Source organism: Haliotis asinina, chromosome 4 (assembly GCF_037392515.1).
Source record: "Haliotis asinina isolate JCU_RB_2024 chromosome 4, JCU_Hal_asi_v2, whole genome shotgun sequence".
NCBI lineage: Eukaryota > Metazoa > Mollusca > Gastropoda > Lepetellida > Haliotidae > Haliotis > Haliotis asinina.
In genome coordinates, this window is record NC_090283.1 from 27,040,407 (window position 1) to 27,061,125 (window position 20,719).

General features: G+C 37.9%; 1 protein-coding gene across 2 annotated transcripts in view; it reads right to left on the reverse strand.

Moving 5' to 3' along the window:
* LOC137281457 (diacylglycerol kinase delta-like) overlaps positions 1–20,719 on the reverse strand; it is a 153,606-nt gene that overhangs the window by 71,534 nt on the left and 61,353 nt on the right. Inside the window, exon 1 of one of the 2 annotated variants that reach the window (XM_067812696.1) lies at positions 1,206–1,254. The exons of the other annotated variant lie outside the window; for it this stretch is intronic. The gene's annotated coding sequence lies outside the window, so the exon portion shown is untranslated. Of the gene's footprint in view, positions 1–1,205; positions 1,255–20,719 lie in introns of those variants that run through there. 2 annotated transcript variants of the gene reach the window in all.

Consider the following 20,719-nt stretch of genomic DNA (forward strand, 5'->3'; position numbering starts at 1 on the left):
ATGCACGCACGCACGCACGCACGCACGCACGCACGCATGCATATCACTACACTATCATACAGAACCTGAAGCTAAACAAGCAATGAGAGCCCACGCAAGTCTTGAAAATGTGGCAAGGCTAGATGTCTGAAAATGAAGAAAGTCTCAGGACTCCTTTCCAATATATATCATTCTTTTTACCATAAACTATTTTCTCTAAAAATATATTCATTTCAGAGACTAGTTGTTAGCCTAGCATAACACAATTAATATTTTCCTTAAGATTTCCAACAGTCTAGTATTCATTTACATATTTGTCTATCACAAAACATCAGAGTTCATCTCATGTGCAAGTGTTTTAGTGAATGGATAACATGAGATATCAAACATTTCTCCCATGATGTGCAGCGACATTCAAATGACTTTTTGTGGCTTAAACAGCTTAAACAACACATTGGCATGTCATCATTACTTTATGCTGTAAGCAATATGCAAAATGTCTTAAAAGGGGAATTAACACACTGTTTCAAAGCAACAGAAATCTCTCAGTTTCAGCTTCACTGATTCACGTTGTCAAAGGTTTCCCATGAGTGAGTGATTGAGTTTGGTTTTAAGCCACTTCTAGCAATATTCCAGCAATATCGTTTCTGGGGACACCAGAAATGGGAATCAAACCCAGATCCTCAGCATGACGAGTAATAACTTTACGCCCTAGGTTACACCACCATGACAGTTTCCCCATGAAGTGAGTACAGTGCACTTTTGTCTCATTCAGACCGGCTTGGGACCGACTGAGTCCGAATTAGACAGCAGCCCAAGTTACACAGAAATCTTTCATATTGATGCCTGAAGGTTTGGACCGTAAGTTCAGTCCAGTTTTTACAGCAATAGCTTTTCTCCTTAAATTGTCTCGTTTGAAGTCATTTCCCAAATGAATGTATAGTTTATATAAAATAGGAACAAGCTAAAATAGTTTCAGCCTCTTTTAATAACCCACATAATCATAATCATAATCTCAATGAAACCAGAAGTCGGCAAACAAACAAAAAATACAAAACAAAATGTTTTGCTGTGCATTCATCAACAAAAGTCAATTACTAAAGCACTGATTGTCACACATGCTATTGATGCATCAATTGTGTTTCACTTCTACCATAAAATAATTGCCCTTGGAGATTGACCAACCGCAATGCATCGATAGTTCAATGCATTGTTACTGCCCTAACCTTGATTCTTGATTCTGTTCAGCCCATACAACAAGCCTGGGGATACTGGACAGCAATTTTAAGGTGCCAGGCGAGTAATCCAGCAAGCTTGGAGGTGCCAGATCGAGCCAATCTGTGACTGGGTGTACAAACCTTGGGAGTCAACCTTGTGTGCAGACTCTTTCAGTGTTGTCACATCCCCTAATGTACAGAACGCAAAGCTGTGCATTTAAAATTTATACCATGAATCCATTGGTAGAAGACTGGCGGATGACATGACCACATGAATACATGCAAACACCTAGTTGTGGATGCAGCGACATGCAGTAAACTTAGACTCAGTGCTGCAGGGGACTGGGAAAGGCAGGGGCCATGGGCCATTTTAAACATTAGAATGAAAACTGGCCCCTTAAAATTTGAAAATTTACTATTAATACAAGGGCAGGGGCCCATTCTAAATTCAGACAATGGCTAATAATCCTGAAAATAGCCCATTGTCAAAGATCTCTTTCCCAATCCCTGATGCTGTGACTATGTGTCCCAGTCCACCCAGCTGCGAATGGGTATCTCGTAAAGATGGGAAAGCAATATCAAGTCAGTGCGACTAGTGAGCAGCAAGAGTTGTATGTTCCCGAGGGAGCAGAGACTGAAATACCATGTGCCACTATGATGGACATCCAATGATCGAAGGAAAAACAAAACTCCTTTCAACAGTTGAACTAGATATGTCTCCATGAATGGTATTTGTATCTTCACTGTGAGGATATTCATGTATAAAACACCTGGTAAACTGGTGTCCCTTGAGAACAATCAGTGCCACTATCTACTCTGGCGAGGCCTCTGAATAAGTTATCAACAGTAATTACAAGGAAATGCTACAAAACCAAGCTACCCCTACGCACAGTCTATTGGGAGACGCTAATTTAGTTAAGCTGCACGATCTTATAATCGCAAACTGTGGTGTCAATCACTTGTATACCAGGCATTACACAATACACTCGGGAAGAGAGATTCCTGGCTCCACTGATATCTGCCAAGATTAAGCCAAACTGAAACTATGAGTCAATGACACAAAGTGGTTTGAAATCAGGCTATTTTTATACCCCACGAGATATATCAGCCCAATTTAAGTCTAAACCTCACTATCATACTAGTATATGTCTTATCAGACTACATACAATAGTCTGTTATACCTTTAAATCCCACTTTATACACCAGCCTGACCATAACCAGTTTTATCAGCCACTAAAATGTCACTTCATATACCAGTTTATACTACCAGCCTAATCTTCTCGTAAGACCCCACTTCATGCATCACTTATACCATCAACTTCTAACTACATATACCAGTATATTCTCCCTCTAAACCCCACTTCATATACCAGTTCATGCCATCAACTCCTAAATACATATACCAACATATTCTCCCTCTAAAACCCCACTTCATATATCATTAACTTCTGACAACATATACCAGTATATTCTCTCCTTAAAACTCCACTTCATATACCAGTTCATACCATCAACTCCTAAATACATATACCAGTATGTTCTGGCCCTAAAACCCCACTTCAAATACCAGTTTAATACCATAACCTGCTGCCATAGATGAGACAAGATAGTTACTGCATAGCATTCCATGAATAAACAACTGCAATATTCTATAAACTACAAATACAGAAACAGTACTTACAAAGACATAGATACATATATATAATAAAACAGTTATACCGTGGCCCCTGACTGCATAAAGCAGCCTGCCCCGCCCCACTAGCTACTCATGCCTATGCTACATCTAAACGTATCCTATCACTACCACAACAGGACACAACTAAGTCATTCATTTAATCATTATGAAAAAGAAATTCGTTCAACAATTCACACAATGACACGGTCATTATTCATTCAGAGAAACTTCATAAATAGTCAAACATTATTCCATTATTCACTCTGAATGGTTATGAGATGACCTGAATGAACTCCCTGCATAACCTGTGACAATATCCTGCTACTATGTGATGCATTATGCATGACGTGGTTGGGCCGTCTCAAAACTCAAATATATTGTTTTTGATCAAATGTTAATAATTTAACAAATTAGAAATCTCATAATAGATTAATATATGATGAAAATATGCTAAATAAACAGAGGCATCTTCAGGAATCTGGGGAGTGACCTACACAAAATACTGTTTGTAACTTTTGACCTTGGCTAGTGTGTAAGTCCATCCCCTACCATTCACTAAAACCATGGAGGACGCTCAACCACTAACTACACCCCCGCAACCATCAAAAGATTGGAAACATCTTGTGCCATACTTTCTTCACATCACTTTTCCATATTTCAAAGGTTCATGTCCATTAATTCATTGAAGTGAAATTCTGAAGGTCAAGGCTGATTCATCTTGACCAACGGCAACATGAACTTTTCAAAACTCTTGAGTAGGACTGATGAACACAAATAGCCACTTTCAATAGAAATTTGAAACACAATCAGCATTAAATCTAAATAAGATCTGTTGATGGTCATTAATGACAGATACCAGAAGGCAAATAACAAATCTTCAACCATTAGCTACCTATGTGAAATCATCACTGCCCACAAACATCCATCACCAGATGTGAGGTATCAGTTCGCACGTAGTCAACTTTTCATACATTCATCTCACAACAAGCATGTAATGGCAACAAAACTGCCATGTATATAACCGAGTTGCCTTTAAGAAACCAGGACCTAGATTTTTGAACCTCTATTGGCACTAAGATAGCTGCATACATTAACATTAACTTATGACTACCTTAGCCCTAAGAGCTTCGAAAATCTAGGCCCAGGAACTTGTCAAAAAAACCCATCTGATATCATTAATCCTAACCCCCAACAAACGCCAGCATAAATTCTCTAATTGGAAACGTAAAGGGGGAATGAGTAAAATAGCTTTTTTTATGCCTACGAAATGTCAAATTTACAATACTGAGCTAAAGAGATTACTATTTGGGATATGAAAATCAAATTTTGAATACGTCCCATGACCCAAGGTTTGTCATTTGAATCAACATGTTTAACAATCAGTTTTGGTAATGTTGCTCAAATCCTTCACAAAAATGTCTAGGATCCCTCCTTGGTAATGAAATATAGTTTTATTCAGCCATTTTATTTTTTTTTAACATCCATGTGTTGTCCCTTAGCCCAGAGCTTGATAGTCACACCCTATGTATCTCATCACATGTAATTTCATCTCTGTTGAAAAGACTATATGATTTCCACAGGTGTGTAAGCAATAAATACATAAAAGATGAGTCCAGATATGTTTTCTTGCCCCAAACTCCCTCATATCTTCACAAGATCTTTCTGTGTTCAACTGCTCTTCAAGTGTACAATGGAAAGTAAGTTTTGTCATAGGCAATGCGAAACGGTAGTAGCTATGCCAAAATGCATATGACGTTACAAACATGACAAACTGTCACCCATGACTACGCTTTACGCTTTCCACTATTGTCACTAACTGAACCATCATACGCATGATGATGACAGCTTTTACCACTAATGAGTTAGTTTTCATTGTTTTCATTGTACACCTGAAGAGCCGTTGAAAGGCGAAAGATCTTGTGAAGATATAAAGAAGTTTTAAAAGAGAAAACATATCTGGACTCATATATATATATGCTACCTACCTAACTATCCATCCACCCACCTGCCTACCTACCTACCATCCATACATGCATACAAGATTTATCATGTGTCTGAGTTAAATATCAAACGTGAAAGAAGCGACAGCCATAATTTGAGCTGCACCAAAGAGCCACCTCCTGGACAAAACCGTGGCCCCAGACGCATGAATGGAGTGATTATTGTAAACTGTGGATAGGTTGCAGTTCTTGCTTAGTGATGGCACTGGGTTCCTGGAAAGTACTGACTCCAACAGCGATATCGCAATACCAAATTGTGCGGTTGTCTAGTGTTTGTTTACAAACAATGCAAACAAGGGAGATAACTCTTGATGATGTTATTACTTGCGACATGCGTGGTCTGGTTTAACATAGAAAAATATAAATGCAGCATGTGACCAGATTTTTAACCAATAAATAAATATGATTATGTTTGATAACAATGGTAACTGTGCACAAAAGTTTTGGACTAGTCGATTACAACACAGATTCACCGGACCCGAAACTGCACTTACCCTAACCTGTCTTCTTAATTATAAATGACATCATAAATGTAGAATAAATAAATTATATAACGCTGCTTTTAGAGACTTGGTCATGAATGGTTACACAGCCAATAGATAGTGAATATCTTTAATGTCGGATTTAAAATACATTTATGGAAAGTGTGGAAATGATCCACACAAAATGAGGACATTATGAATACATGAAAATATAAGACCAAAACAGGTATATTCTTATGGTTCCATCTGATGTGTAAGAATACATGTTCCTCACATTACAAAGTTTGACATCCACATCCCCTTCAAAGGCAGTAAGGTATTGTATGAATTTGAGGTGGATCCCACAAAGGAGTGAATAACACCCAAGTCACGAAATGAGGTCACTTCCAGTCAATGAAAGAAGTGGCTGCACATCAGCCTACTTGTCCCTTTAGAGCATATATATTGAACAAACTGAAAAGCGTATTTTACATACAGGTAAATAAAATCCTTTGATGGAAAGGGTTTATTTGTTGTCAGTTTCATTAGCACAAAGACTTTAATTCCGTCTTGAAACTGTAATCACCCCATGTGATACTGAGACCCAGTTTTAGGCCAAAACTGGAGAAGAAACAAGTGTGAGTGAGTCAGTTTAGTTTTACACTGCACTCAGCAATATTCCAGCTATATGGCGGCGGTCTGTAAATAATCGAGTGATCCAGTGATCAGCAACATGAGCATCGACCGTTGGGAACCAACGACATGTGTCAACCAAGTCAGCGAGCCTGACCACCCGATCCCATTAGTCGCCTCTTACAACAAGCATAGTCACCTGTCATGGAAACCATGGGTTGCCAAAGGCCTATTCTATCCGGACCCTCACGGGTCAGAGAAGAAACAAGTAATCAATAGGTAAATATTTCCCAGAAGATACCAATAATCCTTTCTTCATTTATTTGTAAAACAGCTACAGATTTCATTTGTTAAAAACTCAAGAAGAAGCTAGATAACTGAGAAAGGTTTCAAGGCAGAAATAGTTATACCTGAAATTTTGTTGTGACAAACTGGCATGATCACTGTAAATGCCAGTTGCCAAGGATAAAACCTATTCATGCATGAAAATCTACAACTTTACACAGGTAATCTTCACATGATCTGCAGCAATTCATCACACATTCCTATCAATCATTGCAGACACACCTGACTATGACATGACTGCCTAATTCCATGAAAGAATTTCAATCATTAGTCTACATCTTAGTAAATCATTCATTCATCAGGTAAAAAGTTTCATCGTTATGAATGCATATTTGAGGTATACAGGTACGGAATCACTCAGGCATGTCTTACCTGAACATTTTATATATTTTTCGTTTGCTTTTCAAATGGGTTGGTTGGATGCTTTTCTTCATAAATGGTGAAAAGAAAAAAAAACACTTTAAGCTCAGAATTTTCATATGAGTTAAGTTAAAGTGATATTTTGTTATGTTTCCTTTTTGGTCTGAAGAAAGATGTGATGCTAATGATAAAATGTAAACAGAGCATCTGCCTGAGAAACAAACAATACTCTGTACATAGTGAATATATACTACCCATCAACAGTTTAGACTCACTGAAAACACTCTATGTGTTATGAGCAAATCAACTGAACGAGGATCATGCATGATATTGCCCAAAAGCATATGCAGATATCGTGCATGTGAGCAGCTGCATTATGGTGTAAAGTCTTTATAAGAATTCGCCATTTTTCACAGAGTTTCATCATTTATTGAATGCATGACGATAATCTTTACAACAGTACGAATTTTGTTTTATGATAAAATAGTTTGTGTATAAACTATACCTTTAAACAATATGGATTATCTTGCAAAACCTAGTTTTGGAACAGTTGACTAATGTAATTTTCTACATTTACTCTAGTGCATGTAAACTTTTGATGGGAAAGATATGTGAAGAGTCACTGAGACTGGAAAATAAGTTATGTTTTGGGTGAGATAATAAAACTTGGGAAATATAACACACGCCTCTCTCCACGCAACAAATTCCCTGAGAACTTCCCCCGAAGCCTTCTGGACTTCATGATTCATCTACACGCACACACACGCACATGCACGCACACACACACACACACACGCACACACGCACGCACACACACACACACACACACGCACACACACGCTTCTACAAAATACTTAAACCACCCCTGGAACACCTAAAATAAATCTGATGTACAAGACTTGAAATTCCTCGCTGATGGTCTTGTTCCACATATTAAATTATGCTACTTGACACAATTAGATTCCTTATCTGGTTATTAATATATTGATCAAATATCTTTTGTTCAAAATGTTTAATATTTTTCTTCACACTTCTTTCAATTGCTAAAAATACATAAAATCTATTTGTCATCCCCTTCAATAATGATTTAGAATACTCACAGAAAATACTTCAAAAACAATGACAGCTTAACAGAAAAACAATTCTAAATTGCTATGAAATGGAATAATGCTTTTTAACCAAAACAATATCCAGAAATCATTTACATGGAATCAACATTTCTTGAAAGCAGTCTTTCAAAATTCCATTGCTTGTCAACAAGAATTTGAAAAGAAAACATAACATTTTATACCAAAATGACACAAAAAAATATATGTAGATGATATTCTGAACACAAACCAAACCTTATCACTAAAGAAATATTTAACATCCTAACCAATTCTGACATGAAAGTAACAGAAATGATAATCTGACAACAAGTGAATATCTATGTCAGGAATGTCTCACCTGTCCACAATTTTTACATTATCTTGAATCCCAACTGACAAATCCCTGACACTATCTCAGACGAAGAGGGATGCGATGAAACCCATGTCTCCTATGAGGAGGGAGATACATCAAGCAGGACTGGTCACCACATGTAAAGCTTGATACAGTCTTCCCATCACACATCAGACTTATCTAATTCACACAGGTCAGGTTTTCAGCCAATTTTAGTCAAGTCTGTCACACGTTTTCCTTTCACTGCTCCACCTGTGAATCTATAAATAGTCCACTAACGACACAGGTAAGTCCATTCACACTGAAGTGCTGTACTATACATGCGTGCTCAACGAGCGAGTGATACCAGCTACAGCTGCTACGTCAGGAGGCAAGTAACACTAGCAAGCTGATAACGTCATCTATGTACGTAGGTATACGCAGCAACAGTACTGGGAGTGGGGGTGTGTGTGTGCTCTGACCAAGCTTTTATCGGTTAATTATTCCCTGAACGATTATCGCTAATTTTAACAACAGTGGAACAGCAGAAACAACCTTGATGCTATGCATTAACAATGAATGGTTTGACATCTTGTTTTTCACAATTTCATTATATTTATGAGACACTCATAATGAATGGTTTGATATTTTGCTTTTCATAATTGTATGATATATATGAGATTCTTATAAATTCACCACCATTTTCTGGAATTGTATGGTTTTTCATTCATTTTGTGATTGTCATGAAGTCTGAGTAGTAAATTTGCTTAGTAAGAGACAATGTTCAAATTGTTATAATAATATTTGGAAGAAAGGAAAATTGAGGTTTGCTCTTTGGCAAGGTAGTGTACTTTATAATTTCAAAATGACTAGAGTTTTCCCATGGGTGTAATTAGAGGTAAGCCAAGTACAACTGATATGTTATTTAGTTTTCAGTACATGTCATGTTTAGGATATCTGTTCCTTTCAGTTTTGGTTTCCTGTTTCTATATGAATGAAGAAAACAAGCTTCCTGATGTGTTTTTGTCATTCAGTAATTTCAAACATTTTGTATAACATCCAGACAAAACACCTTTTCCCTTAATTAACTTAATCCATCTTCCCACACCCTCCTTTACTTTGCATATTCCATCTTCCCACAGCCCACTCCTTCACCTTGCATATTCCATATTCCCACAACACCCTTCTTTCCCTTGCATATTCCACCTTCCACCTTCCTATCTCCCAACTATCCCCTCCAATACCTTGTATATTCCATCTCCTCACTACCCCTCCTTCACCTTGCATACTCCATCTTCCTTGCATATTCCATACATCCCACTACCCTTTCCTCTACCTTGCCTATTCCACCAATATTACACTAACCCATCCAATACCTTGCACATTCCATATTTCCTTCTTCCCACTATCCTATCCTTCACCTTGCATATTCCAACTTCCCAAAAGCCCCTCCTTTACCTTGCATATTCCACCCCCACTACCCTATCCTTCACTTGCATATTCCAACTTCCCACAAGCCCCTCCTTTACCTAGCCACCCCCACTACCCTATCCTTTACTTTGCATATTCCACCTCCCACTACCCTCTCCTTTACTCCTTTACCTTGCATATTCCAACCATATTACACTAATCCATCCTTTATCTTGCATATTCCATAGTTCCTTCTTCCCACTATCCAGTCCTTCACCTTACTTATTCCATCTTCCCATCTACCTCAACTGAAGCCATGTTAGCACAGGTAACCAAAAGCAATAAAGATCCATAGAGGTCACCATACCTTATCACCAATCTCCAGAATCTATAGATGACATCATAGGTTCCAACACCCCCACAACACTGTAAGAATGTCTTCCCTGCTCCTCGTGATCCCTCACAAATAACTCCACACAATCACCTAATGTAATTTCCAGCAAGTAATGCCACCCTTCATAAATCTACACAAACTGACAATATGTAATCTTGGCAATGTAACCAAAGTTGATTACATTCCCAAGCATTTCAAAAGCTTTCTCCACACACAGGACCTACTGACCCTGGGGCACCTGCAGGAGCAGGGCCACAGCCTCTTGTTGGGGTCAGACAGGGACAGTTGCCCTTTCAAAACAGCTGCTCACAAAAGGGGAGTAATTGTGGTAACATTTCAGTTCCACTCGCCTTGATGTGGTCTCTAAAGTACAAAACAATCTCAGAACGAAAGGTGTCAGATAAAAATCATTTTTGATTCAAAAGAGTCAGACTGATATATCCAAGTCAAACTGATTTATGACACATAGGTCTATCTCAGATGGCTGTCTGTCTGCAGGTCAAGTCCAAAGATTGGGTTTAGTGTAACACGTATTGTGGTAAAACCAGCAACCGTCAGTATTCCTGAGGCCATGATAAATTAATTATTAGATCATACCATTATTACAATATAATGACAAGTGTGTACAAACAAAGTAGATACAAAGCTACAGGGATATACTGATACATTCCACATATAAATTAGGTACATTATAACTATTAAATGCACAAGTATTCATACCAGCAGCTTATCACCTTTCATTAGGATCTTTTGTAGTGTTTATACTGTGTGTTCTTTCAGTATGCATGTCTGTGTGACAATTTCAACGCATTAAAAATCTGAATCCTTCATCATGCTTTTTCATTCTCCAAGAGGGCAAGGCATTCCTTAGTTCCTTCTCCCTACCTGTAACAGGGATTCAGTAATAAAATATCAATTAAAGAAATATTACAATCTGAAAACGCAACAACAATTTGAGGAGTGACATGACTATAGTAAGCAAGAAATTCACTTAAAATTGTACACATGATGAAATATGTTAGAGGTTGTTTCTGGCCATTAGCATGGTGCAAATTGCTATCATATAATCACAATTACCTTCAACTGCTGAAATGCAAATGCACAAATGTACAGTAATTGCTCAGGCAATACAAAATTTCGCACTTGTTCCGTATAAGTCGTATGACACGCTTGTGTAATAACCACTACGTATCTCATAGATTGGATCTATTGAACAGTTACATGTCAAATAAATGTTAAATTAAAAAGTTTAGGTCAAACCTCTTTTCTTCAGAGGATGAAAACCTAATTGTAAACTGCATTTCAAATATTTGGTTTATAAAAGTGACCATAGATTCCTACAAGACCTTTGGTTCCTGCATCTTAAAAATTGAGCAAGGAAATTTTAAAACAAGAAATATAGCTTGACTGGCATCACATTATTGCATGCCACACTTTAATGTCACATTTACAATTCTATGGCAACCCTTAGAACTTTTCCAGGGTATTGATCTGTGACAAAGAAATATATATTTGTTTTGTTGTTTTCATCTGAACTTGGCACTTTTTGACCCTGTGAGAGAGTCCAGCAATATAACAGTGGAGGACACCAGAAATGGGCGTCACATACTGTAAGTACTTCAATAAAACAATCCGAAAACTGACTAAAAAAACATTTGGAACAAATTGGTTTGGCAATAATTCCCACAGACAATGCAAAGTCTCCTCAATTCAAATTCAGATGGAACTAGTCATAGATTCCACAACCTTTCTGAAACCCTGTTAACCTTTTCATAGTTGCATGACTTTCAGAATCGGGTAAACAACACCCTGACTGGTCAAATGAAAGGTCATTCCAACTAGATTCTGACTGGATGTCCTCAGATTTTCATTAATGAACAGAAAGAACAGAGATCTTCATTAATGAACAGCAAGAACAGAGATCTGCTTTAATGGGATTGACCTAATAAAGATAAAGAGATCTCCAACACGAAGCATTTCTGGTAGAACACTTTGATTGACTTGTTTTCCATAATCTGAAAACTACAACACACTTTGTATTTCTGGTGGAAAACTTAAAAAGCATCTTTCACCTCGATGTTTACATCTAACAAAGGGAAGCGACAGTAAATTTAAACCATTGTCATAAACCAATTGTATGAAAGTCTTTTCACCATTCATGTTTTTCCACAAACTGTCGAGCAGACTGTGGGTTTTTTCCAGCTCACTGCTTAACACTTTAATTGCAGTGAAACCTTGGAGCTGTTTTCCGACACTTTAATAGTTCAACTTCATTAGCATTTTATCGAATCAAAACGCAGTAATGGTCTTTCAAAAATGAATGTTTTGTCAACACTGACAAAAAGTCTTCAAGAGAACAGTTTCACTCTGCACTCAATAAAACAAATAATGAGGATGTTCAGAGAGAAATGTTTTACAAATATTCTTTAATATGTTTTTGATGTCATTTCTGTCTCTACCTTATATCATAACACAGCACATATTATAATGCATTTTGTCCCATATACTATCTCAACTCATATATGCACTCAAAAGCTTTATATTTCTGCAAAATTTACCAATTAATAACAGAAACATACCAAGAATCAGAAAGACGAAACTCTCCACAGAATGCTAACAGGGTCATGGAGAGGTCACAAGCACCTGAGGGCATTAAGGTACTGCTGAATGGCAACTGTTTACCTCCCTTATCTGGTAGCTGTCCTACCAGGTCTCATTATCAATAAACATGCTCTTTGGTTACTCAAGTCTGCAGGGAGATAGCATGGCCCGGAAACAAAGTAGCCAATGGTCAAGGTAATGGCAGCAGATGGCCAGATGGTCAAGATGAATTGCCTGATACTTGGCTAGGCCCAGGTCTTTTGCTTGACATTTTAACTCAAAGGTCAAGGACGCATCCTTCAAATTCATTACTTGCTTTAGTATTGCAGAAAGAGCTGGGTGGAAAGTATATTCATGCAGTTCTATGACTGGGAGACAGACTAAGATTTACGTTTCATGCTATCACTATTTATTTTGGTAATTTAAAGCACACCATAACCAAGCACTTACCAGATACAATGTTTTCTAAGATCATCTGATCAGATTCTTGTGATTCATACGCACGGAAAACACACCAAAAATGCAATGGTTTTGTTTATTGACAAAAGTCAAACACACAGGTCACACAGAAATTGTAAAACATCACATATACTTAACAGCAGTATTCCAGTAATATCAGAGCATGGACACAAGAAATGTGTTTTACCCATTGTACTGATGTGGGGAATCAAACCCAGGCCTTAAGGCTACCCCACCACCCCAAGAACAAAGCATGAAGAATAAAAAACACATTTCAATTCTTCTACTACCAAATATTTTGGTCCTGTTGTTGGTAAAACAGACTTTTTCAATGTCACTGATTTTGATTTATTCTTCTTCTCTCATTACAAACTATAAACCTTTGTTTTCCTTTTGTGATTGTAGACTTCAAACTTAACCACTTAATTCCATTCTTTCTTGTGCCATCAGACTTTCTTAAAATCCAACCATTTTTTATTATTTTTCTTCCTTTTGTGATTATAGACATCAAACTCAACCAGCCGATTTATTTTTCATACTTCCTTTTTTCACTACCGGCTTTAAGTCAATCCATCTGATTTTCTGTTGATCCATTCATCTGTCATTACAGGCACTGATCCTTCACGTTGTACCATTTCATGTTTCGTAATTTTCCTTCCTGCCAATATTCACTGATCGTTATTTATTTTCTGAATCATTTCAGAGTTCACAGTTTACCAGATGATTAATGTTGTAGCCTTCACCTTGGCACCCAGGCATGCTTGAAGGGTCTGTGACTGACATGCCAACTGCTGATATCAACACCACCTCTACCCTTGTTGCCTTCACCACTCACAGACAGTTTCAGCTGGAACCCAACCTCAGAGCATAGTAGTCATCAGCTACACATATAACTGACATCACTACACCCAAAAATGAATATGGTTGCCAGTAGTTTAGAGTCCCGATACAAAGTCTTCGCAACACTACAATCTGTCGTAACTCAATAGTTTATTGTAGGCTTACGAAGGGTTGTAGCACATGAGGGTGTGAGTGAGTAAGGTTCTACACCACTTCTAGCAATATTCAAGCAATGTCACCAGAAATGAGCTCCACACATTGTACCCCTGTGGGGAATCAAACCCAGGGCTCCTGCGTGATGCGTGATGTGTAGCACTACAAACATTCTGTGTATCAGCACCCTAGTGCCCATGACCAAGCAGAAAAGTCAAACTGCATGTGTGCTAACCTTTGATGGAGATAAGCAAGTCACAAAAGATTCAGGAATGTGTTAGTCTGTGCTAAGGTACTGGAGTTACCAACACTGTTGTATGGAGACTGTCCAAAAATGATAATTCATTAAGAATTACGATCACCTTAGGGGAAAGATCACTGCAGTCAACCCTGAAAGATCCAGGTTGGAATTGGTCTTCAGCAAACCATGCTGGTCCAAAGAGGTGATTTTTCTGAGTCAGGTGGTCAAGCTTGCTGTTGCTGACTTGGCTGATACACGTCATCGTATCTAAATTGTGGAGATCCATGCTCATGCTGTTGATCAATGGACTGTCTGGTCCATTATTTACAGAGCCCAGTCATTTAGCTGGTGCACTGCTGAGCATAAACATCTTATAATCGAACTGGCAGTATTATTCACCAGGTTTCAATAGAAAACAAACCATAAACATTAGAATGTCTCTCTTTTTTCTTCAAAAGTAATGGAAACATTTTGTTCTCACTTAATACTAAAGATTTCTCAAAGTTTATAGGTTTACTAATATAATAATATAGGTTTACTAACGAACCTACATATTGGAGTTTCTGATCAATTCAAAATTTCATCGTTTGGATTTGAAATTTACGACAGAATTTTTGGTTGAAACCCAACTGTGACAAATGACTATAAAACAGAAAGTACACAGCAAGCAACAGAACAATGACAAGCAGATACCAGGCTATTGCAGACTGTCTGCTGGACTAACAGCTAGGTTCTGAGATAGTGAGTGAGTGAGTTTACTTTCACGTCGCACTCAGTAATATTCCAGCTATATGGCGGCGGTCTGTAAATAAGCGAGTCTTGACCAGACAATCCAGTAATCAGCAACATGAGCATCGATCTACGCAATTGGGAACCGATGACATGTGCCAACCAAGTCAGCGAGCCTGACCACCCAATCCCGTTAGTCGCCTCTTACGACAAGCATAGTCGCCTTTTGTGGCAAGCATGGGTTGCTGAAGGCCTATTCTACCCCGGGACCTTCACAGGTCAATTTCTGAGATAAACATGTTTTACAGAAAAAAATTGTTCATTGTATAAAAAATATATAATATAGAATATTATGAAGAGGAGAACTGGGACGTTCTAGACTTGCCACATAATATAGACTTGCATGGGTTTTCTTCGATATATTTGCTTCAGGGTTGGTATGACAGACTAACAATCTGTACAGACATATGTAATGCTATCTGTGATACTATGACATCCTGTTCATCCCAGACAATTTGATTTTCAAAGGAAGTCCATATGTCGTCCACTCAGCCACCACTGATGTTGGTGATTTGGTGTGACTTGGAAGGTGTAGGTTCGAATCCTGGACATAGGTCAACCAAAAACAGTACTAGAATTTACACTTTACTAACAATGTGTAACCATCAATACAACGTACGGTGCACTGACAATTCCATTCAAGTTCTATTCAAAGACCCTGTTTTATTGATCATGCCAAACAGACATCTTCCACTATTTCAATACCACCACAACACAGTGATAATCAAAGACCCTGTTCTATTGATCTTGCGAAACAAACGTCACCCACTATTTCAATCCCACCACAACACAGACAGTGCTATTCAAAGACCCTGTTCTTTTGATCATGCCAAATAAACATCATCCACTATTTCAATACCACCACAACACAGTGATAATCAAAGACCCTGTTCTATTGATCTTGCGAAACAAACGTCACCCACTATTTCAATCCCACCACAACACAGACAGTGCTATTCAAAGACCCTGTTCTTTTGATCATGCCAAATAAACATCATCCACTATTTCAATACCACCACAACACAGTGATAATCAAAAACCCTGTTCTATTGATCTTGCGAAACAAACGTCACCCACTATTTCAATCCCACCACAACACAGACAGTGCTATTCAAAGACCCTGTTCTTTTGATCATGCCAAATAAACATCTTCCACTATTTCAATACCACCACAACACAGTGATAATCAAAGACCCTGTTCTATTGATCTTGTGAAACAAACGTCACCCACTATTTCAATCCCACCACAACACAGACAGTGCTATTCAAAGACCCTGTTCTTTTGATCATGAAAAATAAACTTCATCCACTATTTCAATACCACCACAACACAGTGATAATCAAAGACCCTGTTCTATTGATCTTGCGAAACAAACGTCACCCACTATTTCAATCCCACCACAACACAGACAGTGCTATTCAAAGACCCTGTTCTTTTGATCATGCCAAATAAACATCTTCCACTATTTCAATACCACCACAACACAGACAGTCCTGTTCAATGACCCTTCTCTATTGATCAAGCCAAACAAATGTCATTCACTACTTCAATACTTCTGTACCACAGACAGTTCTATTGAATGACCCTTTCTTGATCATGCCAAACAAATGCCATCACTGTTTCAATCCCTGCAATTCTAAAGAGAGTTCAGAAGCCCTGTTCATGATGGCATGCAAGGTACGGTGGTTGTAAATCCTGGTTGTTAAATCCAGTATAATCCTGGCTTGATTCTGATGAGATGGTGGTGCTGATGCAGCCATCCTGCCACACACTGCCCTGAGTTATGCCCCATATGGCCGGATACACTGGCTTAACTGACCTCTGGATGGCGATAATGGGGGCTTTAACCGATTCTGGACTTGTCTAGTCAGTCTTCACTTCAGGACACTCCTATATTTATTCCTCTCCCCAACGTCATGGACGGTACTTTCACCTGTCCATCAGCATTGCACATGGCCACATGGCCATCCCACATGCCATGTAACAATTCACGTCAGAGACAGACCATGTAAACTCTGGCTAAGAGTTCTGAGAATGTTGTTACAGGCAAATTAATTTTGTTCTTTCAAACATCAGCAAATGGAAATGAACAGGATCTAGGTAAAACCAATTACCCAATTGCAGTTCACAAGAGAACTGACCAATCACAATGATATTTTCCATACATCGGAACTGACCAATCACAATGATATTTTCCATACATCAGAAATGACCAATCACAATGACATTTTCAATACATCAGGAATGACCATTCACAATGATATTTTCCATACATCAGAACTGACCAATCACAATGATATTTTCCATACATCAGAACTGACCAATCACAATGATATTTTCCATACATCAGAACTGGCCAATCACAATGATATTTTCCATACATCAGAAATGACCAATCACAATGACATTTTCAATACATCAGGAATGACCATTCACAATGATATTTTCCATACATCAGAACTGACCAATCACAATGATATTTTCCATACATCAGGAATGACCCATCACAATGATATTTTCCATACATCAGAACTGACCAATCACAATCACATGTCACATATATGAGGAGTGAGTGACAACCAAATCACTGAACCTGACCAACAAATCCCATTAGTTGCCTCTTACAACAAGCATAGTCGCTTTTTCTGGCAAGTATGAGTTGCTGATGGCCTATTCTACCCTTCAAGGGTCCACTAATACAAGGAAGTGACCTAATGACTTTACAATCTTTGTAACTGAAACAGGCATACAGGGCAACCCAAGCCATACATGGGTGTTGACATATTCACGTGACCAGCTCCTCATCAAAGAGCGCTAACCATTTCCACAGGTACCTTGTTCCCCACAAGTCAACACCTCCTTGAAGAAAACTGATCTATTCAAAGGACACCACTTACCAAAGAATACACTAAAATCCTCAAAGACTCCTATATCCCATGTAGGAAACGCATCCAAACCACTGATGCCACATGCAAGGTCACAGCCATTATTTGTATCAAAACTTCCCTCCAATCTTTACTTTTGATGGATCTTAGAACACCACATGTCATCCCTACTCCCTCTATTTAAACAACCAAGCAAAAGATACAAAGGGTCATATATTTTAAGACAGAAATATAATCACTTATGTTTCTTCACCTATCTTTTGGGGCTATATCTAGGCCATATGTCAAAATTAATCAGTCAAAAATCAACACATTTGAAAACAGGTAAAATGTTTTGGCACTGATGTGCAGAATCTAATCTTCAGCTGATAACAAGACATTTGCATGGTGCACATGGAACTTCACACAGCCATGAATCAGATGCGACAGATACCAGTAGGCTTTGTCGGCTCTAGTAGTGGAACCATGGTAACCACGGTAACTGCTGCTACAATGTAACTGTTTAGTGAAAGATTGAATACTGTTACATGCGTTATGATTAAAAGAGTTACAACGTAATTGTCACATAAAGTATTACTTCTGCAACTTTTGCCTCTGTTACAAGCAAGACAATGTACTTGTTACATAAAAGTCTTACTTTTACACGAGTTACAATGTACTTGTTACATAAAAGTCTTACTTTTACACGAGTTACAATGTACTTGTTACATAAAAGTCTTACTTTTACACGAGTTACAATGTACTTGTTACATAAAAGTCTTACTTTTACACGAGTTACAATGTACTTGTTACATAAAAGTCTTACTTTTACAATGTACTTGTTACATAAAAGTCTTACTTTTACACGAGTTACAATGTACTTGTTACATAAAAGTCTTACTTTTACACGAGTTACAATGTACTTGTTACATAAAAGTCTTACTTTTACACGAGTTACAATGTACTTGTTACATAAAAGTCTTACTTTTACACGAGTTACAATGTTATTGTTGTTATTGTTCCATAACAGACTTACTGCTGCTACAACAAAAACGTAACTCTGAACAATCAATTTAAACCATCAAATGACAATAAACACCTGTGAATGAGACAGTCAAATCTGACAACCACAAAAGATGAGAATAATAAACGGGTACATTTGACAAACAGGTAAAATTGATAAAAAGCAACTTTTTTTCTGTCATTATAAGGAGGTATATGTACAAACATAGAGAGACAACTTGTGGTAATGTGGTCACTGTTGGACAAACCATTAATTTGTTCTGAAAGCCGCCTAGAAATTGACTGGGAGAATGTACTTACAGTATTGGGAAATAAGAGAGTTTGAAATTTCGCACTTTGCTGTCATACAATATATATTTTTTGCCTCTAATGAACAGCATGATGTCATGATATGTAGCATAAATCTAATCCTTGAAAGCATAAAAGACAATCTAGCTGGAATTGGAAAATACCACAATTTCCCTAAAGACACATGAAATCAATCAATGTTTACTGTTGTGAGTGACTAGCATGCCTTTACTCTGATCTCAGCAATATCACGGCAGGGGACACCAGAAATGGGTTTCATACATTGTACCAATGTGGGGAATCGAACCCGGGTCTTCAGCGTAACGAGCGAACACTTTATCCACTAGGCTACCCCATTGTCCCATTTACTGTTATGAAGTATCCTTGAAAGTAGTATAATCCTAATGTAATTAAGAGGATTTGCCTTATCTACAAGTTTATATGACAATGGCATGAGAAGAGAACTTACAATCCTGATTTATCTCAGAACCCCTCCATTTCCATGTTCGAAGGATCCGTAAACCAATGAGAACAAGAGTCATCAGAAGATGACATATCCCCCAAGCCCCCACATATTTGAAAACACAAATCATCTGACAATTACTTAATGTCTTTTTAGAAACGAAGCCCGTCTATCCATTTTGAGACTAAGGCCAAACTGTTTCCATGGAAACCAGGAAAATTAAATAAGCCAAAAACATAAAAATAGCAAGAGGCACTTTGTAGTGTGCATCAAATATCTGCCAAGTTTTGCAGAAATATACTGAACAGTTTTTGAGCTCTGCTCCAGAAACGAAGCCCATCCCACCTGAAATCAAGTCCAAAACGTTTCCATAGAACCCAAGAAAATAATAAATCACAAAAACCTGTAAAAGGCACCACTTCAGGTTCTGACTGATATATCTACCAAGTTTTGCAGAAAAATATTGAACAGTTTTTGAGTTCTGCTAAGGAAACGAAGTCCTTCCTCCATTTTGTGACCAAGTCCAAAACATTTCCAAGGAAATCACAAAAACCTGTAAATATCAAAAGGCACCACTTTGGGGTGTGCCACACATATCTACCAAGTTTTACTGACAGATATTAAGAAGTTTCTGAGTTCTGCTCCGGAAACGAAACACACCTCTCACTCTTGAGACTCAGTTCGAAATGTTTCCATGGAAACCAAGAAAATAAGAAATCCCCAAAACCTGTACATAGCAATAGGCACCACTATAGGTTCCAATTGATACATCTACCAAATTCTGCAGAAAAATATTGAATGGTTTTTGAGTTGTGCTCCCAAAGTGAAGCCCATCCCTCCATTTTGAGACTAAGTCAGAATCGTTTCCATGGAAACCAAGAAAATTCTAACTCACAAAAACCTGTAAATAGCAAAAGGTACCACATTGGGGTCTCCCCTACATATCTGCCAAGTTTTGCAGAAAGATAATGAGAAGTTTTTGAGTTGTGCTCCTGAAACGCAGCCCATCCCTCCATTTTGAGACTACGTCTGAAGCGTTTCTGATATTAGGAACTTTTTGAGATGTGCTCCGGAAACAAAACACACCTCTCACTTTTGAGACAA